This window comes from Zingiber officinale, chromosome 5B (assembly GCF_018446385.1).
Source record: "Zingiber officinale cultivar Zhangliang chromosome 5B, Zo_v1.1, whole genome shotgun sequence".
Lineage (NCBI taxonomy): Eukaryota > Viridiplantae > Streptophyta > Magnoliopsida > Zingiberales > Zingiberaceae > Zingiber > Zingiber officinale.
The window spans coordinates 44,974,973-44,994,306 of NC_055995.1; the positions used below are offsets into that span (position 1 = coordinate 44,974,973).

Genomic DNA, 19,334 nt, shown 5'->3' on the forward strand with positions numbered 1-19,334 from the left:
CTAGTGGGAGTACGTTCGATCTTGAAGAAGTTCAAGATGTGGACCATAGAACAGAAGCCTCGATGGAAGTTGAACTGGAACCACAAAGTGTTGTGGATGATGTTGTTCCATAGGGAGTTGAGGAAACATAACCAGTTCAAGTAGACCACCTCTTCGCAGATCTAATAGGGTACGTCGTCAGCCTGAGAGATACTCATTTCTCTTGTCTGACCATGATGATGTTGTGCTCATTGAGGATGAGCCTACCTCCTATCAGGAAGCTGTGATGAGACCAGATTCCGAGAAATGGCTAAAGGCTATGAGATCCGAGATGGAATCCATGTACACTAACCAAGTATGGACTTTGGTTGATCCACCTGAAGGGGTCAAACCCATTGGGTGTAAGTGGGTCTTTAAGAGAAAGACTGACATGGATGGACTTATTTATAAGGGTCGCTTGGTAGCTAAAGGTTTCAAGCAAATTCATGGTATTGACTATGATGAAACCTTTTCTCCAGTAGCGATGTTTAAATCCATTCGGATCATGCTTGCTATTGCAGCGTACGACGATTATGAGATCTGGCAGATTGGTGTCAAAACCGCGTTTCTGAATGGAAACCTGCTCGAGGATGTGTACATGACACAACTTGAGGGTTTTGTAGATCCATTGCATACTGGCAGAGTATGCAAGCTGCATAAGTCCATTTATGGACTAAAGCAAGCTTCTCGGAGCTGAAATCTTCGATTCGATGATGCAATCAAACAGTTTGGTTTCATCAAGAATGAAGATGAACCTTGTGTCTACAAGAAGGTTGTAGGGAACACAGTTGTCTTCCTTATATTGTATGTGGATGACATACTACTCATTGGGAAAGACATCTCTTTGCTGCAGTCTGTCAAGACTTGGCTAGGGACTTGTTTCTCAATGAAGGACTTGGGTGAAGCATCCCGCATTCTAGGTATACAGATCTATAGAGATAGATCTAAGAGAATGCTTGGCCTAAGTCAGAGTACATACATTGACAAGGTACTACTACGGTTTTCCATGCAGAACTCCAAGAAGGGATTTATTCCGATGTCACATGGTGTGAGCCTTTCGAAGACTCATGGTCCCACTTCTAGAGAGGAGAGAGACCACATGGATCAAATCCCTTATGCTTCAGCCATAAGATCTATCATGTAAGTCATGCTATGTACTCGTCCTGATGTCTCGTATGCTTTGAGCATGACGAGTAGATACCAGTCAGATCCAGGTGAAAGTCACTGGATAGCGGTCAAAAATATTCTTAAGTACTTGAGAAGGACTAAAGAATATTTCTTGATATATGGAGGCGATGATGAGCTAACTGTAAAGGGTTACAGTGATGCCAGCTTCCAGACCGACCAGGATGATTATCGATCGTAGTCAGGGTTCGTGTTTTGCATAAATGGTGGTGTTGTGAGCTGGAAGTGTCACGCCTCGGAGAAGACCCTGTCCGAGAAAATTTCTACAGCATCTCCCCTGTACGGCGTACAATCTGAAACTTTTCTACATCCTCATATACCTCAGCCACATGCGGCTGGAATAATAACATGTAAATAAACCATCACCACGCAGTTTATATAAATATAAGCAAACCAAAGCAGTAATACCATGACTCAAAATCAACCCTACTCAACTACACTCGTAAAGCTCAAATCCGATGAACTCACATCTTCTGCCGTCCAGGCAAGCACGTAGTAGAATAAATCCAAACCATACGAAAATCCATCGATCATAAGAATCCATACAATATCCAAATTCTCAAACAGAATAATTCTAACACAGTCTAAACAACAAACCAAAAGATAAAAACAGCTTGTGGTCTGCAGGGGACTAGCAACTGGAACTCTCTCCGGACAGCATCAACCTGAAAAATAACAACAATGGAGGCGGGGTGAGTCCAACACTCAGCAGGTACAACTGATATACAAAGTAAGGAAATAACACCTAGGACTAATCATGCGTACAGTCTCCTGATGTAATAAAGGTAAATGCATACTGAAGTAAACAGGAGAATACTGTACTAACCAGGAACTGGGTATAAAGACAAGCAGTCCGAGAGATATGGAAATCCTGTATGCATGTCAAACATAGGTATCCAAACAATATGTAGCATATAAATGTAGCAAACACAAACACAAGCAATAAATGCATCATGTAAATGATGCTAATGATGCGTCCTGGTCACCCCTGACGCCAGTCGATCATCTCACACAATAGTGAGGCCGAGTGGGTAGGGCTGTGACAACCGTGCACTCTGTCGTCACTACTCCTGATGAGTGACCGAGTGAACGGGATGCTGTCGGAGTACACCTATCCTCCTACCCCAAATCATAAATGGTGGAGCGCAATGCTCTCAACTCCCGGTACACGATGACGGGGAGGAATCCCTGCCGGATAACACGTTGTGTCACACTACCCATGAGCGGACCAACGGTGCCTAACAGAGTCCCTGCTACAACACACTTTGCCTGAATTGACCACTAACCCATGAGTGGTGGTGTGTGTAGATCCATGTAACAGGCGATGTGCTCTACAATAATGGAGCGGACTATCGCACAGCATGCAATCATGCAAATGGTGCATGGCACTAACCACAAAATATCCTGACCTAATCCATATATATATAAAAGTGTATCATAGGTCAACGAATCAACTCAAATCAAAGGTACAATGAAGGTATAAAAACCTAGGTCCCGAACATGGTGAAGCATGGTATATCACTACCCCTATAAACATGTATAAGCAGGTAAAGTATACATGAGATGCAAATCAAGAAATTAATCAATCATACAACAGGTATTGGGTAGTGACTAACCGAAACAAATAAGGAACATAATTAATGTAACTTGTTAAATTCACTACTATGTATATCAAATGACATAAGTCAAAAGTACCCGCCTCCAATCGAATTGTCCAATCTGGTCCAAATACGACGTCGAAATACTCGTCTCACGTCAAAGTCCTGTGGCATCAAACAAAAGGTCTAGTTTAGCTAATTCTATAATATAACAATTAGCCAAACTAAATTCTAATCTAACTAATCAATTAGGGTTAATTTTGTTAACCTTAACCCTTCCTTTATTCAATTGATCAAGATCCATATATATACATATATGTATATCCGACCTAACAAAATAAATTCAAGTGTGCAGCAACATGCTACGCTTAACCTTTCCTAGCTCCAATCAAGTGTACACGGTAACTAAGAGAAATAACTTTCTCTACATCTTACCTCAATTCACAACTAAAAATGGTTGCTGCCAAAAGAAATAACTGCTGGAAAGTGGCTGCCAGACCCAAAAACAATCAACAGCACAAGTTTACCCTCGTAATCAGTGATCCGCTAAACCCTACACCTGCAGATTAGGTCAGAAGGGGAAATCAAGAGTGCAACCAAGTGTTACAACCCACTCACCTTGTTGGCTCAGAAATAAGGAACTAGGGCAGAGGAGGCGTGACCACAGTGAGGGAGAAGATGTGGAGGCAGTAGCGAGATGGAAGAAAGACTCGCCACTGGATGCTAGTGAACCGATGTTAGGGCACAACGAGGATAGCCCTGCTCGGGTCAAGAGACGGCAACGGCGCAGGGGAGGCGGTCGTCTGCCGGCGTTAGGGCAGAGAGGGACGGCAGTCGGCTGTGCTCGGATGTCGCCGAAGAGATGGGTGTCGTGGCTTGAGGCTAGGGCACCGGCGATGACTCGATGGATCTGGTGGCCGGTGCTCGAAGGAAAGGAGTGGCTCTCGTCGCCGGCGGCCTGGCTTAGGGCGGAGAAGAGGGAAGAAGAAGAGAAAACCGTCGCAGCCGGTGGTTAAGGCAAAGAAATCGCGTCGGCCGCGCAGAGAGGGAGAAGTCGGGCACGCGGGCACGGTAAAGAGGAAAACGACGAGAAAAGAAGAAAAATAAATAAAGAAAAGGAATTAAGAAATTCAACTTTTCCTCACTTAAATGGGTAGCCTAAACAGGCTTTCCCGGAACCCAAATCTTATCCTCGTTAACTCGTCCATACGAGCTCCGAAAAATTTCCAAAAAATTTCCAAAAATTTCGAAAAATTTCCTTATCAATATTTGCCAATTTTCGGTATTTTACATTCTCCCCCACTAATAAAAATTTGGTCCCCAAATTTCATTATCTACCATCAGCAAGTACCAACAACAGATACAAAGTATAAATGCTGAACGGTAAACAATTCACATACTTCAAGTAAAAAGATGGGGATATCGAGCTCGGATAGTATCCTCGAGCTCCCAAGTAGCCTCCTCGTCTGAATGATGCTGCCATCCGACTTTTACCAGCCGGAAAGTCTTGTTCTGCAACTAACGCTCTTTCCGGTCGAGAATCCGTACCGGAACCTCCTCATATGAAATGTCAGGCTGAACTGGAACTGGAATATCTACCAGCACATGCGTCGGGTCGGGCACGTATCTCCTCAGCATCGATACGTGGAATACATCGTGAACGCCTTGTTGGTGCGGTTAGCACTAACGATTTAACCCAGGTTTTGATGAATGACAAATCAGGTTAAGTTAGTCTGTTGTTGTCTGACACTTTGATAAAGTGTGCAGGAGAAGTCCAGACAGGTCAACGGGGCGACCAGATGTCTGGCACGAAGTCCAGCTAGGTCGACGGGCTGACCGGATAGCTGGCAAGAAGTCCAAGCGGGTCGACGGGCTGACCGGACGCTTGGCGAGAAGTCCAGCTAGGTCGACGGGCTGACCGGATAGCTGGCGAGAAGCCCAGGCGGGTCGACGGGCTGACCGGACGCTTGGCAAGAAGTCCAGACGGGTCGACGGGCTGACCGGACGTCAGGCAGGTAAGTGAGGTAAGTCACAGGAGGGGAGTGACTGCGAGGACGCGTTCCCGGGAAGGGAACATTAGGCGTCGATCCGGCTTAGATCCATTTCGGATATCTAAGTCGAGATCGTGACTAGATTCCGGTCTCGGAAAGACGGAATCTAAGTCATACTCTTGTTGTTAATTTTTATTACTTAGCCTATCTATAAAAATGTGCTTACAATCTGTGCTGCAGGGTTTTTATTTGCCTCGGACTAACACTGTTTTGCAGGTAGGAAACAGTGAGGGTCCGGGCTCCCGGGATGGTTCTGGGCGCCCGGAGGCAAGTTTTATCCCCAGGGCGACGTTGACACTTGGAGCATGCTGGTTGGGAGTGTTACGTCACATTCCAGGCACCCGAAAGGGATCTAGGCGCCCGGAGCAGCATATAAAAGAAGCCCCAGGCAGGAGCTTCAACATATCTGTTTTCTGAGAACTCTGAGTTCAATCACTCTGCTACTCTGCGCTCCAACGACGTTCACAAAGCTCCGACGACTCACTCCGGTTTTCTTTTAATTCATTATTTGTCGGTATAGCTTTGTTTTTCTTTCATTAGCAATATTTGTACGTAAATTGTAATTATCCGAATTGCTAGTGAATTGCCCAACGAAAGTACTCAAGGAGTACGGGCCTTCGAGTAGGAGTCGTCACAGGCTCCGAACGAAGTAAAAATCAACCGTGTTCATCTCTTTACTTCCTTACTTTTCCGCTGCGTTTTAACTCGAGATTTTCGAATCGATATTCACCCTCCCCCCTCTATCGAATCTAACGGTCTTACAAGTGGTATCAGAGCCAAGTTCCGCTCTGATTTGGTGCAACCACCAAACAGATAGGGGGTGAAATTTTTTTAAAAAACTGTTATTATTATCTTTTTGGAAGATTTTTTTTGCATTTAAAATCTAAATTGGTGCAACACCAACTTAGAGTTTCTGTTTCTCCCACACTGCTAATCCAAGACGAAGTCTTGGGATATTCTTCCAGTTAATTTCGTGTGTGTAGGTTATGATGTCTCAACAAGAAGGCTTCAGCACAGTACGTCCTCCTCTATTCAACAAGGATGACTTTTCGTACTGGAAGAGGAGAATGGAGGTCTACATGAAGACAGACTACGACCAATGGATGAGCGTCACAAGGGCTTACAAAATTCCAGTAGACAACTCCGGGAACATACTAGACCCTGAAGACTGGACAAATGATGTGAAGAAAAAGGCATCAATTGAAAACAAAGCCATCAATACTCTACACTGCGGACTAACACGAGAAGAATTGAACCGGGTCGGACCGCATCAAAACGCTAAGGAGCTTTGGGATAAATTGATCGAGCTGCACGAAGGAACAAGCGACGCGAAGGTAACAAAGAGAGATTTGCTGTTAGATAGAATTTTTAATATAAAAATGCAGGAAGGAGAAACGGCAAGTCAGCTCCACGCGAGGGTCAAAGATATCCTCAACGGTCTCCACGCGATAGGCCACCAAATGGAGAACCGAGACTTAATCAGGTACGCGTTAAATGCTTTTCCGCGAAACATTTTGTGGGCATCAATCGTAGATGCCTACAAAATTTTAAAAAATTTATCTAAATTAAAATTGGACGAACTCTTTTGTGAATTAGAACTTCATGAGCAAACTAACGCCGGGGTCGAGAAAGGTGTAGCTTTATTTGCAGGTTCCTCTAAAGAAAAGAAGAACAAGCCCGAATCCGAAGAAGATTCCGATCAAGACTCTGAAGACGAAGAACACCTGGTGAACCTGGTAAGGAAAATGTTCACCAGGAAAAAGAGAAGCTTCAGAAGATCAGTTCGCCAGCCGACTCAAGAAGTGTCACATGTTTCGGATGTAACAAAAAGGGGCACTACAAGAACGAATGCCCAAGATTGAAACTTGACAAACCAAAGTCAACAAAGAAGAAAGCCCTCAAAGCAACATGGGACGATTCCTCCTCAGACGAATCGGAAGGAGAAAAGCACCAAAGTCACCTCACGCTGATGGCTCGCGAAGCTGAAACGGAAGACGAATCAGAGGAATCGGAAGACGGGTCCGAACCCGAATCGAGCCACGAGTCCGTACTCATTTCCAAAGGTTCCAAAGAGGTATACCTAAACTTAAATCGTAGATTCTTTAGAATTATCTCGTGTTTGAATAAAAAATTAGTTAAATTGGAAAATAAAAATAAATCGCTTCTTGAGGAAAATCAAAACCTCAAGGAACAATTAAAAAATTTGAATCCAACTCAAGATCGAACACTTGAGGAGGAGAATTTATCATTAAAAAATGAACTTAATAAGTTAAAGGAAATGTTGGAAAAATTCACAACAAGATCTAAAAATTTAGATTTAATTCTAAATAACCAAAAGGCATGCTATAATAAAACCGGACTTGGATATAAGTCAAACTCAAACAAAACCTTTAAATCATTATTAACCCAACACAAAGCAACTAAACAAGCTTGGGTCCCGAAAGCGTGCTTAACCACGCAAGTAGGACTTAATCAATTCTATATACCTAAAGATAAAATACATTATATAAACTTGAATAAATCAGATCAAAAACTAAAATATAAATCTAAATTAAAATCAAAATTCAAAACTCAACAAAATTTAGATTATCACCAAGTTGATTATAACTATAAAAAGAATCGATACAAACCTAAAACCAAAATCTAAACTAATGGCCAATAATTCAAGGGGAGGCTCCAGAATAGCTGGCACCTCCAAAACTAACATACCCGACAGGGTAACCCAAAACAAACTAACCCGGCAGGGTAATTAGGATTAGTTAAAGAGAGACCAAGTTTAACTGGAATCATGGTACTGGTGAAGTTTTTGGATGATAGTACGTTAGGGAAGCTTGGGCATCGCATGTCTAGAAAGATATGGCTTCGATCTGGTGCATTTGGCCAAGTGGAACTGACCGAAGCTACCCTTAAACGAATCCTAACCAGTTAGACTGAGATTTTGTACTAAGTTCCGTGGATAGGACTATTCGGAAAACCTCGAAAGGTTGGTTATTTCTAATGATGTCCTTGTGACTCACCAAGCTTAGAAGTTTATCCGAAGAATGCCTATTTGCGGAAACCAAAGCTAAGTCTGAATCTAACACGAGTTAAACCAAGAGTCTGTAATCAAACCAATTTCAACTCACAAAATCATAGGCTTCCCTGATTGATAATATAGTTCGGGTGAGATGAATAAGGCTTAAAAATTAATCTCAAAATTTTAATTTTAAACTTAAAAATTAATTTCAAAATTTTAACTTAAAAATTAATTTCAAAATTTTAATTTTAAACTTAAAAATTAAGTTAAAAATTTTAATTTTAAACATAAAAATTAATTTCAAAATTTTAACTTAAAAAATAATTTCAAAATTTTAATCTTAATTTAAAAATTAATTTCAAAATTTTAATTTTAACTCAAAAAAAAAAAAAAATTTCAAAAACCAGGGGCGGGCGCACCGCCCTAGCAATCCCGGGCGCCCGGAATCCCCTATAAATAAGGGGCAGCAGGCGCCCCCAACCTTTGCACCACCAACTTTTCTCTCTTGCCAAGGTTCACTCCGAACCTCAGCGCGAAAGTATTTTAACTAAAATTTTCTAGCGGTGAAGACGCTGTTGCAATTCAACCGAGGTCATCATATCTTTATTTGTCGATGGCTCCTCGGTAAAATTTCTTTCCCTCCTAAAATGTTATTAGAATTTGTCCTCCTATTTTGTTCTTAGAATATTTTCTTATATATACAGTAGGAAACGAACAAACACTGGTGCTGGACCCTCCAATGCTAGCACAGACCCTAGGTTTCCCACAGATGAACTTAGGATTAAGTTTGAGTCAACTGTCTATAAGGCCATTAGAACTACCTGCATAGATAGATCATTTTTTCTAAGGTCATGCCCCTCCGCTTTAGAGGTTATAGGCCACTATAACTTAAGGAACCTTGTCGAATGTACTAGTCCTATAAACATAAGTCTGTGCGCCGAATTTTGCAATAACCTAGTAAAAGTAGACGATCTCACTTATACCACTAGGGCGGCAGGCATTGATATCACATTTTCCCCTACCGCTATCCGAGAGTTCTTAGAGTTGCGTCCGTCTACTTGTCCCTTTTTGTGCTACCCTCCGAGGGATCTACCGTTCGGAGATCCCTACGCACATATTACTCTCGATACGATTTATTCGTATTTCTTTGGAGGAGAGAGAGATCCCACTGTGACACAGTTTAGGTCAGTAGAGCTACGGGTCCAGGATTACGCTCTCTATAGGGTTGTAGTCCTTTGTATTTTACCACTGACTACTCGAGACATCGCTGTGATGCGCTCATTTCATTCGTTCTTACTTTATGCCCTGATCCATAGGTTAGAAATTGACATCAGCCTGCACATTTTTTCCACCATTATCTATTCGGCCGGATTCGTGACTGATAGACGAGTCCATATGCCATATGGTCACATTCTGACAGCCTATATGTCCTCATTGCACATTGATGTCACTAGAGGAGCCATTGCCAACATGACCGAGTTCGATGTTATCACAGCTCGAAACTTCTCCTTAGCTGGTGTCCATATAGATAGAGATGACGGGACTATGTCTTGGCGGAGGGGGGCACAGCACCAGCCCGATCCAGACGCACAGGTGGACGAGTTCATGCTCGCACTATTTCCAGAGGAAGCCGCACCGGCTCCACCACCACCACCAGCTAGAGCACGAGGTCACGCTTCCCGCACTATGTCCGACCGTATGACCGGATTAGAGAGAGCTATGGCGAGTCTCCAGCGGGAGAACTCTGATTTTCATCGGGACATACGACGAGAGATTGCCGAGCTACGAGCTGTCGGGGATACCCGACACACTGAGCTGATGGCACTTCTCCGATCCTTGGGATCTGGACCACCCCCTTCTTCATCTCAGTAGATCTAGTTATGACTCACTTCTGTAGCTACACCACCTGTAAACTATTTTGAATTTATCTAGTGATATTTCTGCTAGACTTACATTGATAATATGCTCCATAGACTAGGATAATTCAAAATACTCTCAAAAATGGTTTTATCAAATTATAGGTTAAACTTGTCTGTTTTCAAAACTTTCCATTTTTAGATTTTCAAAAATAGTTTTGGCCTTAGATTAGTTTTTGAATCCTTAGAAAGCATGTACCCATAGGATTAGTTTTGAGCATCTCACCAACACCTTAGGTTTACCTTGCTTGTGTTTGAAAAACATAGAAAGGGGTGAGATGCATAGGTCAACTGTCTGGACTTAAGATGCTTATATCAGTGCATCGGCATAAGTCTGGACGTTAAATACAACTCAGATATTAATCAGATTAAGCTCATCAGTCAAGTCAAACACTGACTGCTTATAATCAACTTAATCTGACTAACCAAGTGAAAACTGCTATTTTCTGATAGTTAGTTAGTAACTAATTGGTTAGACAGCTATGTAAATTTAAGTATCAAATTCAGGAGGATTAACTAAAGCGTTTTTTTTTTAATTTCTTTTGAAAATTCTACTCCAATTACTTTGAAAATCTTATATTAAAAATTCTTAGCAAATATTTTCAAAAGCTTTATTTTAGATATCAGGTTCAGGGGGAGAAATTAATTAAAAGTTTGGAAGTTTAAAAATCCCACCTAATTTTTAAAAATTGATTTTCAATTATAAATTATTACATATAAATTTAGTCAGTTTTGTAACATATGCTTGAAAATTAAACTTTCCAAACTTAGCAAATTTATTTTGGCGAAAATTTTACTTGCTTTTGAAAAATTAAAAATGTTGCTTTGTTTTGAAAATATCAAAATTGAAAACTAAATTCAACTTAGTGTTTGAAAATTAGAATTTACCTTTTGAAAAGTAAATGTTACTTAAAATCTAATTTGAAAAACCTGATTTGAAAAATTTTACACTTTTGAAAAGTTAAACTTGATTAACTTTAAACTTATACTTTTCAAAATTCAACTTGACTCCCCCAAGGCAACTTGACTATCTTTTAATTTGGGCTTAAAGATTACACTTTTATCAGTATCTTTGAATTTTGAATCAAACATAGATATTTTCCAAAATAAGCTGTTTCCTAAATTAATAACTTTCTACAGTAACTCTACACTATGCTTGTTTACTCTTGCTTATTTCTTTTTGATGTATGCCAAAGGGGGAGGGTTAGGTGGTTAAGTTAGCTAAACCAGAATTGAAAATACAAACTAACTTAAAAACCCTTTAAATGCTTGTTTTTTCTTGCATATGTTTTCACTAACTTAACCAGGTTGTCATTCCATCAAAAAGGGGGAGATTGTTGGTGCGGTTAGCACTAACGATTTAACCCAGGTTTTGATGAATGACAAATCAGGTTAAGTTAGTCTGTTGTTGTCTGACACTTTGATAAAGTGTGCAGGAGAAGTCCAGACAGGTCGACGGGCCGACCAGATGTCTGGCACGAAGTCCAGCTAGGTCGACGGGCTGACCGGATAGCTGGCGAGAAGTCCAAGTGGGTCAACGGGCTGACCGGACGCTTGGCGAGAAGTCCAGCTAGGTCGACGGGCTGACCGGATAGCTGGCGAGAAGCCCAGGCGGGTCGACGGGCTGACCGGACGCTTGGCAAGAAGTCCAGACGGGTCGACGGGCTGGCCGGACGTCTGACAGGTAAGTGAGGTAAGTCACTGGAGGGGAGTGACTGCGAGGACGTGTTCCCGGGAAGGGAACATTAGGCGTCGATCCGGCTTAGATCTATTTCGGATATCTAAGTCGAGATCGTGACTAGATTCCGGTCTCGGAAAGACGGAATCTAAGTCATACTCTTGTTGTTAATTTTTATTACTTAGCGTATCTATAAAAATGTGCTTACAATCTGTGCTGCAGGGTTTTTATTTGCCTCGGATTAACACTGTTTTGCAGGTAGGAAACAGTGAGGGTCCGGGCCCCCGGGATGGTTCTGGGCGCCCGGAAGTCCGGGCGCCTGGAAGGTATCCAGGCGCCCGGAGACAAGTTTTATCCCCAGGGCGACGTTGACACTTGGAGCATGCTGGTTGGGAGTGTTACGTCACATTCCAGGCGCCCGGAAGGGATCCAGGCGCCCGGAGCTGCATATAAAAGAAGCCCCAGGCAGGAGCTTCAACATATCTGTTTTCTGAGAACTCTGAGTTCAATCACTCTGCTACTCTGCGCTCCAACGACGTTCACAAAGCTCCGACGACTCACTCCGGTTTTCTTTTAATTCATTATTTGTCAGTATAGCTTTGTTTTTCTTTCATTAGCAATATTTGTACGTAAATTGTAATTATCCGAATTGCTAGTGAATTGCCCAACGAAAGTACTCAAGGAGTACAGGCCTTCGAGTAGGAGTCGTCACAGGCTCCGAACGAAGTAAAAATCAACCGTGTTCATCTCTTTACTTCCTTACTTTTCCGCTGCGTTTTAACTCGAGATTTTCGAATCGATATTCACCCCCCCCCCCTCTATCGAATCTAACGGTCTTACACGCCTGACAGGTACGGTGGTAGTGCCAGTCGGTATGCTACCGCTCCGATCATCTCCAAGATCTCGAAAGGGCCAATGTACCGTGGAGCTAGCTTTCCTCTGAGGCCAAATCTCTTCACCCCTTTCGTGGGTGAAACTCGCAGAAATACATGGTCGCTAACAGAGAACTCTAGTGGTCTACGTCTCCGATCAGCATAACTCTTATGGCGATCCTGTACCTCTGACATCCTCCGTCTGATAGTACGGACCAACTCTGCCTCATGCTAAGCTCTATGAGGTCCCAACATCTGGGTCTCTCCAACCTCATCCCAGAAGGTGGGTGTCCGACAAGGCCTACCATACAATGCTTCAACGGTGGCCTTTGGATAGCCGAATGCAAACCGTTGCTGTAGACGAACTCTCCAATGGCAAATGGTTCCCCCAACTACCACTAAAATCCAATACACAAGACCTCAACAAGTCCTCTAGAGTCGAAATGGTCCACTCTACTGTCGATCTGTCTGTGGATGGAAAGTTGTACTGAAACGGAGCTGTGTGCCCAAGGTTTGCTTCAGACTCCGTCAGAAACGAGACGTGAACCGGAGGTCTCTATCTGAAATAATAGTCAAAGGGACACCATGTAATCTAATAATCTCCCGGCAATACAGATCTGTCAATCGATCCAGGGAATCAGTCCTCCGGATCGCTAAGAAGTGCGCGGATTTGGTTAATCGATCAACGATAACCCAAATCGCGTCATGACCTCGTCGTGTCCTTGGCAACCCTACCACAAAGTCCATGGTAATGTGATCCCACTTCCACTCAGGAATAGTAATCCGCTGAAGTAATCCTGCAGGTCTCTAGTGCTCAGCCTTCACCTGCAGACAAACAAGACATCTAGCTACGAAATCCGCGATGTCTTTCTTCATACCGTTCCACCAGTAGGAACGTCTCAAATCTCGATACATGCGGGTCCATGGTAACTCCCATAAGACCATATGAGACTGAGATACACATAATCTGCTTCGGAAGTATATAATACCCGCTTCATCTCGGGGAAACTCAGTCTGCTGCCCGGAAGCTATCCGACTGTCAATGGACCGTAAATACTGATCTCCAACCTGGCCTCCTGAATCCTCATCCTGATCGAGGATTGAGCAACCATGGTAACCAAAAATACTTTGCTCTGTCTGTTCCTGCTCCTCAAGGTCTAATTCGGAGAAACTCTGAACCAAGTCTGTAAATAAAACTTGGTGGCAAGCTAAAGTCCCTCCGGACTTCCTGCTAAGTGCGTCGGCAACCATATTAGTTTTCCCCGGGTGATAGTCAATCGTACAGTCATAATCCTTCAGGAACTCCATCCATCTCCTCTGTCAGAGATTAAGTTCCTTCTAAGTAAACAAATCTTTGAGACTCTTATGGTAAGTGAGAATCTCAAATGTAACGCCATATAAATAATGTCATCAAATCTTCATGGAAAAAATAATGGCGACTTGCCCAGATCATGTACAAGGTAGATCTTCTCATGCTCCTTCAACCGACGAGAAGCATAAGAGACTACCATATCGTGTTGCATCAGAACAGCGCTCAAACCCTGAATAGATGCATCGGTGCAGAGGACATATCCGTCCTCTCCAAAAGGTAAAAATTCAAAATCGGAGCCGACACTAGTCTCCACTTCAGCTCCTAGAAGCTGGTCTTGTCATCGTCAGTCCAAGTGAACTTCACGCCTTTCTAGGTCAGGCGTGTCAGTGACATAGCTATCCGAGAGAAACCCTCAACGTATCTCCGAAAATATCGAGCCAAACAAAGGAAGTTGCGAGCCTCTTCTATAGACTCCGTCTACTTCCAATGGTAACAACCTCGATCTTCTGTGGAACCACGGTATACTCCTACTGGTGATCGTGTGTCTCAAACGTCTCACAGAAGACAATCAAAATACACACTACTGATTTTCACATCTAGACGTTTCCATCGAAACATCTCTAGAACTATGCAAAGATGATGTGCGTGATACACCTCAGATCAGGAATAAAACACCACGTCGTCAATAACGATAACGAATTCTGATCCAATATCCTAGGGATACCCAAGTCATCTAGTCCATGAAAACATCTAAGGCTCCGTAAGCCCTAATGGTAAAACCAATACACATAATGTCCGTATCACAGACATTCTCAATCCATAAGATCCTCGACAATAAACAGATCTGATCACCAACGATATAAATCACCAAAGAATAGATCCTCCAGTGTGAGAGCAATGCTCCATCACAGAAAATACCATATATGTGGGAGCAACGCTCTACCACAAGAAATCCTCAACATGTAGGAGTAACACTCCACTACAAATAATCCATAACATGTATCTGCAATAGATATGGGAGCAATGCTCCGCTACAAGCAATCCGAAATATGTATATGTGGGAGCTCCGCTCCACCACAAACGATCCATAAGTGTCCATGGCACCTAACTATCCAACTAGAGGCTGCACGAGATCACTCAACCACATATCACTGTGGCAGCCAAAGGTATAACAATCCAGCAATCACATCAACTCATCGTCAAATCCATCAACATCGTAGTGAGTCACCCACTAACAAGAATATGGGCTGACAGGGTAATCCAACAAATGACATAATGCAGACACTCCACATCCTGCATTCAACATAAGTAGAATCATCATGCTGCTACCAACAATACACTTATCACACTTGCTCACACAACATATGTAATGATCGACATAATCCTCCAATTTGTGCACACCACACATACTCACAACATAGGTATGATTCATCGTGATACCTCCAACAATGCATACCGAACCCGTGTGCATATATCAACATAGGTATAATCAACAATACACCTCAACAACACTCACATGACATATATACACCTTTGCCAAGAGTATATTCAACGTAATACTTCCAACAAATCATAATCGACACGAGTATACTCTCAGAACAATCATATAATAAACAAGATACCTCAAATATTACACCGAACACATCTGCACATATCACAACTCAGATTAAATCGACAAAATACATCCAATAAAACACTCAAACATATGTGCACATTCCACAACATAGTTTTTTTTTTAATTGACAAATACCTCCAATAAACAATCAGACATGAATGCCTAACCACTCGGGTATAATCTACTAAACCCACAATAATCATATGTATAAATGTGTACGACCCAAAAGACAAAGTCAGAATTCAAGAACATCAAGACACTCTCATTTTTATCCTCAAAAATATTAGCCCACATAATATCAGGTGAATAAGTCTCTACTCTCCATGAGAGCAAGTTAGCATCCAAAACATCAAATCATTTTTTATCCACATAGTCCAATATCAGAGGAAGCAAATATCAATTTTTATCATCCTGTTAACTAACCAGATTTATTAAAATTGCATAGGCACACTAAACCGTAAACTCTCTAGCACCCGATTTATAATCTGATCACCAATTATAATCATCAAACCTGTGAATATCATACATGACACTCACTATGTCACCATCAACGACAACCCAAATAATAGATCATCAAAATAGTTATCCACTAATAGATCATCAAAACAAATATCTAGTAATAGATCATCAGACAACCACATAACATTTACTCTCATAAATCATTAGAAATCAACACATCACAATATCTGATCCCACAATATTCCTCAACCTCAAATCATTCTCAACAATGATCAAACATGATAACTCCTCAAATGTCCAATTTTCATCGTATCGGACACCCTAATATCCAAAAGATATGAGTATAAAAACTCTACTGGCTAAGTCAACAGGAATATGTAGGTATCATCCATTAGCCAGCTAACAATAGCAGAGGCTGGTATGTGCCTCCATCTCCTACTAGTAGTAACAGAAGCTAAAACTACTGATGGTATGATATGAAAAATCACCAGAGACTATAATCCTTGATCTCTATTAAGGTCAACCATGCTCAATGGCTAACCCATCACATGTAATATGTGTTACAACAACCAGACAGGTACTAAACAAAGAATGTTAATACATGTCATAAACTATAAAATTAAACATCATACCTATATACCGTCTGGAGATGTTCCGTCGCTGTCTAGTCCCCAATTTGACCTAAAAATTCCGAACGAGAAAATCGTCGAAAATCCGTAAAAATATGAAATGGAAGTCCGAATATAACCATAATGGAAAAATTCGTGCAACCCAAAATAACTACCCAGTTTGACTCATAAACTTGGGCCAACCCAAATATCCAGAACACCCAAAAGTAGGTAACATAACCCGCTCTGATACCAATAAATTGGTATTAGTTAAATCTCAAAAATTCGAAACACGAAAATCAACAAATATCGCCAAACTTGGCGCTCTGATACTAAATAAATTGGTATCAGGTTATCACAAATATCCAAAATACGTAAACAATGATCGTAAAACCTAAACTCTGATACCACTAAATTGTCACGCCCCGGAGGAGACCCTGTCCGAGAAAATTTTGACAGCATCTCCCCTGTACGGCGGACAATCTGAAACTTTTCTACATCCTCATATACCTCAGCCACATGTGGCTGGAATAATAACATGTAAATAAACCATCACCACGCAGTTTATATAAATATAAGCAAACCAAAGCAGTAATACCATGACTCAAAATCAACCCTACTCAACTACACTCGTAAAGCTCAAATCCGATGAACTCACCTCTTCTGCCGTCCAGGCAGGCACGTAGTAGAATAAATCCAAACCATACAAAAATCCATCGATCATAAGAATCCATACAATATGCAAATCCTCAAACAGAATAATTCTAACACAGTCTAAACAATCAACCAAAAGATAAAAATAGCTTGTGGTCTGCAGGGGACTAGTAACTGGAACTCTCTCCTGACAACATCAACCTGAAAAATAATAACAATGGAGGCGGGGTGAGTCCAACACTCAGCAGGTACAACTGATATACAAAGTAAGAAAATAACACCTAGCATTAATCATGCGTACAGTCTCCTGATGTAAAAAAGGTAAATGCATACTGAAGTAAACAGGAGAATATTGTACTAACCAGGACCTGGGTATAAAGACAAGCAGTCCGAGAGATATGGAAATCCTGTATGAATGTCAAACATAGGTATCCAAACAATATACAGCATATAAATGCAGCAAACACAAACACAAGCAATAAATGCATCATGCAAATGATGCTAATGATGCGTCCTGGTCACCCCTGACGCCAGTCGATCATCTCACACAATAGTGAGGCCGAGTGGGTAGGGTTGTGACAACCGTGCACTCTGTCGTCACTACTCCTGATGAGTGACCGAGTGAACGGTATGCTGTCGAAGTACACCTATCCCCCTACCCCAAATCATAAATGAGGGAGCGCAATGCTCTCAACTCCCGGTACTCGATGACGGGGAGGAATCCCTGCCGGATAACACGTTGTGTCACACTACCCATGAGCGGACCAACGGTGCCTAACAGAGTCCCTGCTGCAACACACTCTGCCTGAATCGACCACTAACCCATGAGTGGTGGTGTGTGCAGATCCATGTAACTAGCGATGTGCTCTACAAGAATGGAGTGGACTATCGCACAACATGTAATCATGCAAATGGTGCATGGCACTAACCACAAAATATCCTGACCTAATCCATATATATATAAAAGTGTATCATAGGTCAACGAATCAACTCAAATCAAAGGTACACAGAAGGTATAAAAACCTAGGTCCTGAACATGGTGAAGCATGGTATATCACTACCCCTATAAACATGTATAAGCAGGTAAAGTATACATGAGATGCAAATCAAGAAATCAATCAATCATATAACAGGTATTGGGTAGTGACTAACCGAAACAAATAAGGAACATAATTAATGCAACTTGTTAAATTCACTACTATGTATATCAAATGACATAAGTCAAAAGTACTCGCCTCCAATCGAATTGTCCAATCTGGTCCAAATACGACGTTGAGATGCTCGTCTCACGTCAAAGTCCTGTGGCATCAAACAAAAGGTCTAGTTTAGCTAATTCTATAATATAACAATTAGCCAAACTAAATTCTAATTTAACTAATCAATTAGGGTTAATTTCGTTAACCTTAACCCTTCCTTTATTAAATTTATCAAGATCCATATATATACATATATGTATATCCGACCTAACAAAATAAGTTCAAGTGTGCAGCAGCATGCTACGCTTAACCTTTCCTAGCTCCAATCAAGTGTACACGGTAACCAAAAGAAATAACTTTCTCTACATCTTACCTCAATTCACAACTAAAAATGGTTGTTGCCAAAAGAAATAGCTGCTGGAAAGTGGCTGCCAGACCCAAAAACAATCAACAGCACAAGTTTACCCTCGTAATCAGTGATCCGCTAAACACTACACCTGCAGATTAGGTCAGAAGGGGAAATCAAGAGTGCAACCAAGTGTTACAACCCACTCACCTTGTTGGCTCAGAAATAAGGAACTAGGGCAGAGGAGGCGTGACCACAGTGAGGGAGAAGATGTGGAGGCAGTAGCGAGATGGAAGAATGACTCGCCACTGGACGCTAGTGAACCGGTGTTAGGGCACAAGGAGGATAGCCTTGCTCGGGTCAAGAGACGGCAGCGGCGCAGGGGAGGTGGTCGTCTTCCGGCGTTAGGGAAGAGAGGGAGGGCAGTCAGCTGTGCTCGGATGTCACCGAAGAGATGGGTGTCGCGGCATAAGGCTAGGGCACCGGCGATGACTCGATGGATCTGGTGGCCGGTGCTCGAAGGAAAGGAGTGGCTCTCGTCGCCGGCGGCCTGGCTTCGGGCGGAGAAGAGGAAAGAAGAGGAGAAAACCACCGCAGCCGGCGGTTAAGGCAAAGAAATCACGTCGGCCGCGCAGAGAGGGAGAAGTCGGGCACGCGGGCACGGCAAAGAGGAAAACGGCGAGAAAAGAAGAAAAATAAATAAAGAAAAGGAATTAAGAAATTCAACTTTTCCTCACTTAAATGGGTAGCCTAAACAGGCTTTCCCGGAACCCAAATCTTATCCCCGTTAACTCGTCCATACGAGCTCCG

The 19,334-nt window shown here is 42.2% G+C and overlaps 1 pseudogene; it reads left to right on the forward strand.

Moving 5' to 3' along the window:
- LOC121986622 overlaps nt 1–19,132 on the forward strand; it is a 106,278-nt pseudogene extending 87,146 nt beyond the window's left edge.
- The last annotated feature ends 202 nt before the right edge of the window (nt 19,133–19,334 follow it).